Source organism: Podarcis liolepis, assembly GCF_965112155.1.
Source record: "Podarcis liolepis genome assembly, chromosome: 15".
Classification (NCBI taxonomy): domain Eukaryota; kingdom Metazoa; phylum Chordata; class Lepidosauria; order Squamata; family Lacertidae; genus Podarcis; species Podarcis liolepis.
The window spans coordinates 29,281,057-29,294,217 of NC_139566.1; the positions used below are offsets into that span (position 1 = coordinate 29,281,057).

Here is a 13,161-nt window from a genome sequence, read left to right on the forward strand (position 1 = left end):
TGAGGAGGCCCTATGCTACTGAAGGTAATGGGGCCCTTTATATGTCCAGCTGTCCTTCGTCAACAACAAATTGTCACCTTTTTTTGTGTTGAATATATGCTATATGGTAATTTTTGAACCTAATAGGTATCTAAAGCCATTTGCACATGCAGAATTTCCCTTAAATTTTTTGGGGGGCCCCAAGAGAGTGGGTAAAGTGTGGGAGAACATTTCTTTGACACAATGCCATTTAACCTCCCTGCAACTAAATCAGAACAAAAATCAATCCATTTTCCAGGCTTCTTATTCTGATGCTAGCATCTCGAAAGGGGCATTAACCCATCTTTTACTACCTGATTCCTTTTTAAATTGGAGGTGCCAGGCACTGTGTCTTGTGCATGCACATTTCATGTCCTTTACCCAGTGGCGTAGTGTGGGTTGTCAGCACCCGGGGCAAGGCAAGTAATTTGCGCCCCCTACCCCGTGGATTTTACTAGGGGCAGAGAGCTGCGAGTGTGAGAGCGCCCCCCCCCCAGATGTTGTGCCCGGTGCGGCCGCCCCCCCTGCACCCCCCACGGTACGCCACTGCCTTTACCACTAAGCTGTGAGCCCATCTCTTTCTCTCTTCCCGTGAGTGACAGTCCCAATCTGCCTTGATCTTGGCAAATTATCCTAGATCATGGCAAATCATCTTCAGGTCCTCTCTCTCTCTCTCTCTCTCTCTCTCTCTCTCTCTCTCTCCCCAAATCATTCCTATTGCATCTGGTTGACCTACTTAATCATGCATTCCAAATAGAGACATGCAGTTCTAGCAGAGCCAATGAGCACAGTTTGGATTTGCATGAAGTGGCCATTCATCAGCTCCAGGCCATTTAAGAAGCGAAAGGCTGAGGTTCCAGCCAGTTGCCTGTTTGGATAAGAGAGCTCACCATGGCCTGGACTCTGGTTTTTCTGGCCCTTCTCAGTTACTGCTCAGGTAAGGATGGGAAGGAACAACATCTCTTTTGCCGTGGAGCCAACAGCACAATAAACTATAATATATATTCATTTATTATGTTTATTTATTATGGAAACTTAAAGCTCCAGTTATATATATTTGAGAAGACAGTGGATGGAGAGTCATGCTATTCTTTTTCTTTTTTCAAAAGGTGCCAATTCACAGCCAACAGTGACTCAGACAGGCTCCCAGTCTGTGTCCCTGGGCCAAACTGTGAAACTCTCCTGCTCTAAAAGTAGTGGTGGTAGCTGGTACAGCTTTCACTGGTGTCAACAGAAACCTGGCCAGGCTCCTCGCTTTGTGTGGTCTGGCTCCAGCACCAGGGGAGAAGGGATCCCAGATCGGTTCACTGGCTCTCAATCCAGGAACACTGGCTCTTTAACCATCTCCAACATCCAGACTGAAGATGAGGCAGTTTATATCTGTGGTGCCTGGGAGGACACCGGTGGTGACAAGTTCCACAGTGATACAATCTGATGGGGAAGTGAGACAAAAACCTTTTCTCTTCTGCCCTGCCACAATGAAACCTGAGTTCCTCAAGAGCAGAGTTGGGCCTGAATGAGCTCAGACTGTTTTTGACAGGAATGTAGAGTGATATCAGATTATTTAGACACAGGAATGCATTGAGAAAAATGACGTCACCGTAAATATCTGGCACAGCTCACCAATAAATTGCAGCCCTCAGTTCTTAACTCTCTCTTCCCCCATTTCCAGTGAAGGCATTCCCAGTTAGCATATGGCAACAAAGAGGGGAATTTGAGACTCTGCATGACAAAGTGAGAAGCTTACGGGTTTTGATGACGGTCTTCACATTTGGGGACTATCCCTCACACATATTCCCCATGAAAGGTTGGCTGTTTCAGAGTATTTTTTAACAGCTCCTTAATGCAAATCAGTTCTTTTGTTTTGGACTTTATTATTGCACATTTGCATTCCCAGTAGCAAAGCCAATGAAGGCACAGGAATGGATTTGCATGAATCCTCAGCTCTGGGGGATTTAAGCAAGGGGAGGGCGAAGTCCCAGCCAGTTCCCTGTTTGACTCAGAAAACCTCCCTCCTTTGGAGAGTCCACCATGGCCCCAGCTCTGCTTTTCCTGGCTCTTCTCAATTACTGTTCAGGTAAGGAGGCAAAGAGATAACCTTAGGTAAGTGCAAGAGACAAGAAGATGAAAAATCTAAGATGGTTATCAAAGAAACATATTGCTCCTGCAGTATTGGGGAGCACAGAGGATCAAAGTATTTGATTTTCCTTTTTTGCAAGGTGTCACTTCACAGTCAGCCTTGACTCAGCCAGTCTCCCAGTCTGTGTCCCCAGGTGAAACTGTGAAACTCTCCTGCTCTCAAAATAGTGGTGGTAGCTGGAGCAGGTTTCACTGGAATCAACAGATACCTGGGCAGGTTCCTCACTTTGTGCTTGCTTGTACCAGCACCTGGGGAGACGGGATCCTGGACCAATTCACTGGTTCAGTCTCTGGGAGCACTGGTTATTTAAACATCTCCAACATCTAGGCTGAAGATGAGGTAGTTTATTACTGTGGTGCCTGGGAGTATGACAGCAACATGTTTCACGGTCGTCCAATCTGATGGGGAACTGACACAAAAACCTTTGATCTTCCACTCTGGAGTGAAGAATGAAGAGCTCATTTTCTCTGTGCCTTAAGATCTTTCAAAGTCTCGAGCCAAAGGGCTTTGCACTCACTTCTCTGTGGCTGCCATCTTACGCTGACAATTAAGAAAATATCCTTCTCTAATAGTTAGCTGATCTCTGATACTAAATGTTTATGTTTTTACTCTATGATTTACATCTGATTGCCGCAAACTGCTGTGACATGTTTTTTCCTGAATAGTGGGGTATGAAGATTTTTAAACAAATAAATAATATGGTAGGGCTTACACACCCACCCAGCCAGCCAAGCAACCAACCAGCCATGAGTCCACACAGTCTGTTGTGATGCCAGAGGGGACAAATGATAAAGAGGAAAGTTTCTCTGTCTTTTTCTGTCTGTTTCTGTAAAGGTGTCCATTCACAGCCAACGGTCATTCAGCCAGACTCCCAGTCTGTGTCTCTGGGCCAGACGACTAAACTCCCCTGCTCCAAAAGTAGTGGGAGCTTGGACAGCTTTTACTGGTATCAACAGAAGCCCAGAGAGGCTCCTCGTTTTGTGCTCTATGGTGCCGACAAGAGGGGAGAAGGGATCCCAGACCGGTTCACGGGCTCTTCCTCTGGGAACACTGGCTATTTGACTATCTCCAACATCCAGGCTGAAGATGAGGCAGTTTATTTCTGTGTTGACTGGGAGCACACCGGTAGTATCATGTTTCACAGTGATACAACCTAATGGGGAACTGAGACAAAAACCTGTCCTCTTCCTCCCCAGAGTGCAGAATGGACTAGATCAGTGTTTCCCAACCGGTGTTCCGCGGCACACTAGTGTGCCGCGAGACGTTGCCTGGTGTGCCGTGGGAGGGAGGCGGGCGAGTCGGGCGGCGAGAGGCGGGGCGGCGGCGGTGAGGAGAGGCCGCCCAGCGCGGGGCTCTCGCCGTCTGCCTGCCTGGCTGCCTGCGTGGCGCTGACGTCACGGGGCTGTAATGTGCCCCACATAGGCACACGCGGGGCGGCGAGCGAGCTCCCTCCCACATCCCATCGCCGGCTCTGCACCAGGCAGTAGAGCTCGGCGAAGTAGCCGCGCTGGAAGGCCAGCAGTGCGCACGCCTTGGCCAGGCTCTCGCCCGCCTGCGCCTCCAGGCACGGCGCCTCGGCGAGCCCAGGAAGCGGCCCAGCCGGCCGGGATCGCCCGCCTGCAGCAGCGCCTCGCACACGCACGAGACCTGCTCCGCCGAGAAGCGCGGCGAGCGCGGAGGATCGGGCGCGGCGGAGGCCAGCCCCGCGCTTGGAGAGGACGCAGCAGCCGTCGCCAAACCCGATCCTCCTCCTCCTGCTCCGCCGCCGTCCTCTGGCTCTCGGCCGGGAGGAGCCTGCGGCGACAGGGCGGGCGCCGAAGTTGGCAGAAGTTGGCGCGCCTCCTCGGCAGCGCCTTCGTCCTCCTCCTCCTGCCTCTGCTCTCCTCTGGCGGCGGGCGGCTCGGCGGGGCCCGCGGGGAAGGAGGCCATGTTTGCGGCACGCGGGATCGCGGCCCTCTCGCCCGCCTCCGGCCCGCTCCCATCCCCCTGCGCGCTGCCCTAGCCGTGCGGGTCTCCTCCCCCTGCGCCGCCGTCCCCTTTCCACATCGTAGGAGCCGCGGTCCGCCTACCGCCCCCGGGCCGCGGCGCGGCTCCCAGCCCGGGCTGGCCTCCGCCTCCTGGGACGCGAGTCCACCCCCACGGCCCCCCAAACTTCGGAGCAACTGAATGCTTTCCCATGTAGAACAGTCCCTGCAAATAAAAACCTAGCATATTTGAAAGAGGGATGCTAGCCTAACCATTACCTTCTATGCTGTTACTATTTTTTTATTTTTTTTTTACATAAGTAAAAAGTGACCTTTCCCCATCTGGCATGGTGGTGTGCCTCGAGATTTTTTTCATGAAACAAGTGTGCCTTTGCCCAAAAAAGGTTGGGAAACACTGGACTAGATCACTGGAGCTTCATTTCATCTGTGCCAGAATATCTTTTGATATCTAGATTTGTAAGGCTCAGTGAGGCCATCTGGGCTCAGACACTTTTCAATGGCAGTACCACCCACCCACCAACCAACTGCACCAGCAATCTGTACCCCCATTAGAAAAGGAATTTCCCCCAAAATCTTGATGGATCTTTTCTTATTCCCATTTTGCTCCTTCATTTCATTGATTACTCACTTGTCATCTGAAGATCTCCAAGAGACAGTAAAAAGATACACAGCACACAACACCTAAGGGTGGGGGAAAGTAGGGGGTATCATATGATACATTAATGCTGATAAGGAAAAAAATTTGGGGGGGGTGAATTTACTCCGCTACCCAGTTCGTCGGGGTGCCACTCCTCATGGGTCTCTCTGGTCAGCAAAAGAAGGATTCTCCAGTCAAGTTAAAGAAGCAAATAGCAGTCAGTAGACCTGATCTTTATTTCTTGCAAGAAGGTTCAAACACACAAAGAGTAGGAACCCCAAGCATTGGGTTGCGTGAACTTTTAAGACCCCTCCCCATTTCCCATAATACATTATCCAACAGCATCATCGAAACATCACAAATATGTCACAAAGTAGGAGTGTTTGGCGTGTAGAAACATGACCCCATCACAACCACCCCTGTCAATAGCTCCCCATTCCCAGCACCTTTTAACTAACCTCTTCCCCAAAGAACAATAAAAGTATTTACACATCTCCCGAGCTGCAAGGCTTTCCTGAGCTCCTCCTTTGAAAGTATCAGGATTCAATCCTCTATCCGGATGGATTTCTGTCTGGGGTATGTGCTGCCCTTGATCACCTCCTGTTGTGAGCCTCAGTTCACACCTTATGGAGGGGCAAGGAGTACGTGACCTTATGCTTAAGGGATTATGGAGGCAGGGGGAGCCCCGGATTCCCCTCTTCCAGAGGAGTCATCAGCCTTTGGAACCAAGGAAATCCGCCAAACTGTTGAATTTGGGCGATTATTTGATTCCATATGGGAATGTCAGAGTTCCATACATGGTCTCCGCTAATTGCTACAATTTTATAGTCTGCTTTTCTGAGCCTCTTTGCTGTTGTCTATGTATGGCACTTGTGTCATTGACCTGGCCTTAGTTCGAGGCTGTGGTGGGGACTTGGGATTTGGGGGGAGTCGTTTAACTGCCCCCCCATTCCTGGTTTTAACAACACAGTGATATTTCATATAACAGCTATTAAAAAACACGCTCAAATAATAAACAAAGCAATCATCAGCCCCATTAATGAATAAACAAAAATAAATAAAACCTCAACTTTCCCTTGTCCAAAAAACATTCACATCAAACCAACAATTTCCCCCCTTTAATCTTTCCACCCCAGCCAGAGTCAGGTGCGGAGGGCAGCTGTTGCAAATTGGGGGGGGGGGGTCTCAGCAGGGGGTGAGCACCTGCTCCCCCTTCTGTTTTAAAAAGGAGCAATTCTCACATATCATATACATTATCATTAGACAATATATAGTACAGTGGTACCTCGGGTTAAGTACTTAATTCGTTCCGGAGGTCAGTACTTAACCTGAAACTGTTCTTAACCTGAAGCACCCAGTTCATTCTGGGTTAGCTGAGTCTGTAACCTGAAGCGTATGTAACCCGAGGTACCACTGTATGTATCTACAGGGGCGAAATGATGATGATAATGAGGATGATTTAGTTATTTATGTCCAGCCCATCCGGCTGGGTTTCCCCAGCCACTCTCGGCAGCTTACAACACATAAAATAATTCTAAAATGTACATAGCCACTTGTGGGGGGGGGGGGAGGAGAGAGAGACACGAGGCATGTGAATGAGCCCAGCTCATTCTGGGTTAGCTGAGTCTGTAACCTGAAGTGTATGTAACCCGAGGTACCACTGTATGTATCTACAGGGGTGAAATGATTATAATAATGAGGATGATTAATGTCCCACCTATCTGGGCAGCTTACAACACATAAAATAATTCTAAAATGTACATAGCTGCTGGGGGGGGGGGAGAGACAAACAGCATGTGAATGAGCATGCATCCTTTGTGAGGCATGTTTCTGTGGTGGGAAACGTTCGCTGTGTACAAGACAAGACCCATTCTCATTTTTTTTAAAAAAAATCATTTATGCAAATCTGGGTGCATTTGCATAAAGGGGGACCTTCCCCAACCCTAGAGGACTTAAGAAAGCAAAGGGTGAGGTCCCAGCCAGTTGCTTTTGTGTTTGAGAAAGCCCCTCACCATGGCCTGGACTCTGTTTTTCCTGGCCCTTCTCAGTTACTGTTCAGGTAAGGATGCAAACAGGTAACCTCATGTAGACCTGAGAGATAAAACCAAAATTACTTGTAGTTTTTATTTATTATGGAAACCTAAAGCTCTAGCGATATTTGAGAACACAGAGGATGGAGAGTCATGCTTTTCTTTTCTTTTTCCAAAGGTGTCATTTCACAGTCTGTAACTCAGCCAGCCTCAGAGTCTGTGTCCCTGGGCCAAACTCTGAAACTCTCCTGCTCTAGAAGTAGTGGTGGTAGCTGGCTCAGCTTTGGCTGGTATCAACAGAAACCTGGACAGGCTCCTCGCTTTGTGTGGTATGGCTCCAGCAGGGGAGAAGGGATCCCAGATCGGTTCACTGGCTCTCAATCCAGGAACACTGGCTCTTTAACCATCTCCAACACCCAGGCTGAAGATGAGGCCGTTTATTACTGTGGTGCCAGGGACAGAACTGGTAGCTGGAAGTATCACAGTGATATAATCTGATGGGGAACTGAGACGAAAACCCTTTCTCTTCTGCCCTGCCACAACGAAACCTGAGTTCCTCAAAAGCAGAGTTGGGCCTGAATGAGCTCAGACTGTTTTTGACAAGAATGTAGTATGATATCAGTTTATTTTGGACACTGGAATGCATTTAGAGAAATGGCCTCACCGTAAACATCTGACACAGGTCAGCAATAAACTGCAGCCCTCAGTTCTTAATTCTCCTTGATGGCTAGGTCAAAGCTCAACAACTTTGCCAAAAAACGATCATCAACTTTTGTGTCCGGATTTTCACATTTTGAAACATGGCAACCCTGTTAATAAACAAATAGCTGGGTTGTCGTTTTTTAATTTCCTTGCAAACAAGTCACATTGAATGTTCAAAAAGCAGTAACCCAGTCCAATATTCTATATTCTTCTTCTCACTCCAGAATCTCAAGATCTTTCCCACCATCTGCTGCTTGATCTATTTATCTCTGGTGCAAGGAACTGGACCTTCCACATGCAAGTCACATTCTTTGCCATTAAACTTTCATACCCCTTTATCCCTCTTCCCTTGAGATATCCCCATCAGCCTTGATAAGGAAGAATTATCCTGCTTCTTCCTTAAGGTCATCTTCTACCAGACAAGCACCATTACCATCTCTTCTGCCCTGCCACAACGAAACCTGAGTTCCTCAAGAGCAGAGTTGGGCCTGAATGAGCTCAGACTGTTTTTGACAAGAATGTAGTATGATATCAGATTATTTTAGACACCGGAATGCATTTAGAGAAATGGCCTCACCGTAAACATCTGACACAGCTCTGCAATATGAAGCTGATTATTTCTGTGGCACTTATGAAGTCAGTGGTGGCAGCAAGTTTCACAGTGGTACAATCTAATGGGGAACTGAGGCAAAAACCTTCACCCTCCCTCCCTACAGCAGAAAAACCAGAATTACTCGAGTGCAGAATCAAGAACGAATGGGTTCTCTCTCTCTCTCTTTAACAAGAACGTGCAATGATATCATGTAATATGGACACACAGATGCTTTTAGAGGAATAGTCTCAACTTAAATACTGTACAATGGTACAGTACAGTGGTACCTCGGGTTAAGTACTTAATTCGTTCCGGAGGTCCGTTCTTAACCTGAAACTGTTCTGAACCTGAAGCGCCACTTTAGCTAATGGGGCCTCCCGCTGCTGCTGCGTTGCCGGAGCACGATTTCTGTTCTCATCCTGAAGCAAAGTTCTTAACCTGAAGCACTATTTCTGGGTTAGCAGAGTCTGTAACCTGAAGCGTACGTAACCTGAGGTACGACTGTATGTGGTCTCACCAATAAATGGCAGCCCACAGTTTTTGTCTGACCCTGATCAGGGGCGTCTTACCTGTAGAGGCTAGTGGCGTGGGGCACCAGGGCGCCAAGTTCTGGAGGGCGCCAGGGAAGAGGTGGAGGCTGGATGCGGCACCTCCTGGCAGCAGCTCACCGTCCTCACCCTCCTCCGCCACACCCGAAGCCTCTGCCTGCCGTGGCCACCGTGGCACAAAGCAGCCAGGTGAGCCAGGAAGCGCTGTGATCAGCTCCGTCTCTTCCCCACCGGAGGAGACGCCCTCCAGACACTGCCTTCCTCCAGCCCCACCGGCAGCGCCGTCCTCCCTAAAAATAGGTTGACAACTCTGGGAAATGGGGGGGGGCGGGAGGCGGAGGGAGCTTTGCACCATTTACAAGCCATATCCTTTGTCAAGCTTTGGTCATTTCCAGAAAGGGCACTTTGCACAGGTTTATATTGATGTGTGAACTTCTTATTTGAAGATCAGACAGAGAGTGGCAAGAACGCAGCCCATTGAAAATGCTTCTCTTCTTAAATTCAGGTGGTTAACTACATATTCCAATTTAAAATAAAAATGAATTGTTTGGCTTTTATGGCGAACAATAACCCACATAAAGGTAAAGGTAAAGGGACCCCTGACCATTAGGTCCACTCGTGGCCGACTCTGGGGTTGCAGCGCTCATCTCGCTTTATTGGCCGAGGGAGCCGGTGTACAGCTTCCGAGTCATGTGTCCAGCATGACTAAGCCACTTCTGGCTGGCTGTTTGACCTCACATTCCAGACCGCTCTGTACTCTATTACTTGGCAATGGGACTTGGGGTGGGGCTACGGCACCCCAAGTCACCCCCCTTAGGCTGCACCCCTCTCCCTAGGTCACACCCCTCAACGCCCCTCCGTCACAGCCTCCTTGAGTGCTTTTGGCCATCTGGATTGTGCCCTTGGACACTGATAATGACTCTGAATTGAGCAAAGGGATTTGGGAGTATAGAAAGTAGCTCCTGGGACAAAGGAAACATTTCCATGTGATGCAATGCCCATTTTGCCTCAATGCAACCTGGAAATGCAGCCGGGATGCATAAGCATCCCTCCATGAGAAATACCGTGTTTTTCGCTCCATAAGATGCACTTTTTTCCTCCTAAAAAGTAAGGGGAAATGTCTGTGCATCTTATGGAGCATGATGTTCCTGTGATAGGTAAAAGTAAAGGGACCCCTGACCATTAGGTCCAAGTCATGACCGACTCTGGGGTTGCAGCGCTCATCTCGCTTTATTGGCCGAGGGAACCGGCGTACAGCTTCCGGGTCATGTGGCCAGCATGACTAAGCCGCTTCTGGATAGTCCTGAAGGTGCTATGTATCCCTTTAGGAAGCAAATTCCTATTCTGCTTGGCTTCATCTGTCTCCCTGCGAAAGGACGTAAAATGTTGGTCCTCACAGCTTCTGTGCGAGCTGCTCTTCTACATTTAGCCTGTAGGGGGAGAAGTTGCACCAGTTTTCACATATTTGATGAAATTCTGCTTTCATAGAGAGACTGTGGACCCTCACACAATGCATGTTCAGTACAGTGGACCCTTGGGTTATGTTACCTTTGGGTAATGTAACACTTTCGGGTTGCAAACGCGGCAAACCCGGAAGTGTATACTTTCGGGTTTAGCTGCGTGTACATGCGCAGAAGCGCTCTGCGCACCACACGCATGTGCAGAAACACTCTATCACACCATGTGCATGTGCAGAAGTGGCGCCTCTTCTTATGAAATTTTTGGGGTGTACATGGACCCCCCAGGACGAATAAAATTCGTATCCAGAGTGTCCACTGTACAGTGGTACCTCGGGTTAAGTGCTTAATTCGTTCTGGAGGTCCGTTCTTAACCTGAAACCGTTCTTAACCTGAAGCACCACTTTAGCTAATGGGGCCTCCTGCTGCCGCCGTGCCTCCGCTGCGTGATATCTGTTCTCATCCTGAAGCAAAGTTCTTAACCTGAGGTACTATTTCTGGGTTAGCAGAGTCTGTAACCTGAAGCGTATGTAACCTGAAGCATATGTAACCCGAGGTACCACTGTCATAGATGTCAACTTACAGATTTGAAAATAAGGGATCAGCAGTCAAAATAAGGGATTTTCAGAGCACAGTATGTTCAACTTCTGAGCCCCTCTGAGCCAAAGGCAGAAAGCCCAGCCAGCAGCCAAACAAAGCCTCAAGCGGTGGTTCCCACAGCGCAGCAACCCGGCAAAGGGGATGCAGCAAGGAAAACCACCGTCACCTCTCCGCTGGGAAGCGCTGAGCAAAGGCAAGTCCCCAGGCAACGCGGCCAATTTGATTGGCAAAAGGCATGCAAGTTCCACCCCCCAGTCATTCTTAGACTCCTTATTGGGTGAGCAATGCAGCCAAGCACCACAGTTGGAGCCTCCCTCCTCCCTGGCCAGCAGGGAGGGAGGGAGAGGAGCTGGGTTTCCCTAGCCACTCTGGCCAGCTCCCAACAAAATTAAAAGCACAATAAAACATCAAACATTAAAAACCTCCCTAAACAGGGCTGCCTTCAGATGTCTTCTAAAAGTTAGACAGTTATTTATCTCCTTGCCATCTGATGGGAAGACGTTCCACAGAAAGATTCATTCTTGCCAGTATAATCTTAATAGAAGATTCCATAAAAGAATGGAATAAATAATATAATTGAAATAAAGGGATGGAAATGGTTTATTGAATATTTACAGATAAATTGTAGACAGATAAAAACACTGCCAGGATTACTGTAATAACCTGCAGTTTCATAAGACTATCTATTTAAAGAAGATGAATAAATGAGCAAATTAAGTTAATGAGATTGTCATTTTTTTTCTTTAGGGATGCAGAAGATATTAAAAATAAATTTAAGTTTTGAAATGTAAAAATGATTGTAAAATCAGTGAAATGTATAAAACTGAAAAGTTTGTTTAAATCAATCAATCTATCTATCAATCAATCTCTATGTTGAGTTTATCTGCAGAGATGGTTTCCTAATGGCCATTTCACTCTTTCATCTCAACATGAAATGACCCCCCCCCCCAATTTTGCTAAAATACATTATATACTTTATTATATGTATAACATTATACAAAATATATATTCCAGGTTTGCAAAAGTAATTAGCATTTAATCAGATACATGCGACCCTGTGCATAACTGTATAAAAATGAGTATGAACTATCTATATGAATAAACAGACTCACACATTTAATATACATGTCCATTATACGTGTGTGTGTTCACTATCAACCAACTATGATCCTTCCGCAACAATACAAAGCAGGACCTCCAGTGAATGTTGTTTTCAAGTACTGCTTCCCACAACCAACGTTGAGCACACCCTTTCTCCCTGGTAGGGAAAGCAAAAGGAATGTGAATGCATAAGATTGACTAGATTGTGATTTCAGTACACTGGTACCTCTGGATACGCACACCTCTGAGCGCAGGCCGGGCCTGCTGGTTTTATACCTGCTGCTGGGATTGAGAAAGCTGCCTCTGATTGGTTGACAAGGCTCCTGGGATTGACAAAGCTGCCTCTGGTTGGTTAACAAGGCATTCTTTGATTGACAAGGCATCTGTCCCTCCCCTCACCTCATAGCTCACCAATTAACCCATTAACTAACGTCTAGGCAAACCAATCAACCCACTTGAAGGATTACTGTTGATTTTTTTTCCTTAGGGTGTCCCTATGTTCAATGGAGAAATGTTGGGGGGCATGGAGTTCTCCGACTCCCGAGCCGTCTGAAGGCAATCCTGTACAGTGAAGGGTTTTGTTTAAAACGTCTAGTGTTTTATTATGTTTCCATACATGTTGGATGCCGCCCAGCGTGGCTGGGGCAACGCAGTCCGTTGCGTGGGGTATAAAGAATAAAATTATCATTATGGAATGGGGCGACCCACTGTGTGTGTGTGTGTTTGTGCTTAATACACTTGGAGGGAAGAGCTGGCTGGAACGCTAAACAAAAGCAGCAGAACGCACTGCAACATTTGGTTGCAGGGCCCATTTGTGACATACCACAGATGAAGTCCCTACTTTGAAGCATTTACCATATAGAAATCCCCCCCCCCCTCCTTTTGAACTGACAAGTGTAAAAGCATGACACAAAAGGAACGGGAAGGAAAGAGGAAACTTTGCACAATCTGGAAGAGAGTGAAAGAAGAAAAGAGTGGTAAAGGAACTAAAGAAAACAAAAAAAAAATGACAATAGGTGGGGGGGGGAGAAAAAAATCCAAATCAAGAGGGAAAAGAGAGAGAGAAATTGGGTGGCCTGAGCGCAGGCCAATGGCCTGCTGGTTTTATACCTGCTGCTGGGATTGAGAAAGCTGCCTCTGATTGGTTGACAAGGCTCCTGGGATTGACAAAGCTGCCTCTGGTTGGTTAACAAGGCATTCTTTGATTGACAAGGCATCTGTCCCTCCCCTCACCTCATAGCTCACCAATTAACCCATTAACTAACGTCTAGGCAAACCAATCAACCCACTTGAAGGATTACTGTTAATTTTTTTTCCTTAGGGTGTCCCTATGTTCAATGGAGAAATGTTG

At 47.6% G+C, this 13,161-nt stretch overlaps 1 long non-coding RNA gene across 1 annotated transcript; it reads left to right on the plus strand.

The window, feature by feature from the left end:
- Nucleotides 1-822: 822 nt before the first annotated feature.
- LOC310694075 lies at nucleotides 823-1,411 on the plus strand. Its single transcript, XR_014519523.1, has 2 exons — nucleotides 823-955; nucleotides 1,128-1,411. It is a non-coding gene; the product is annotated as an uncharacterized lncRNA (long non-coding RNA).
- Nucleotides 1,412-13,161: the final 11,750 nt, after the last annotated feature.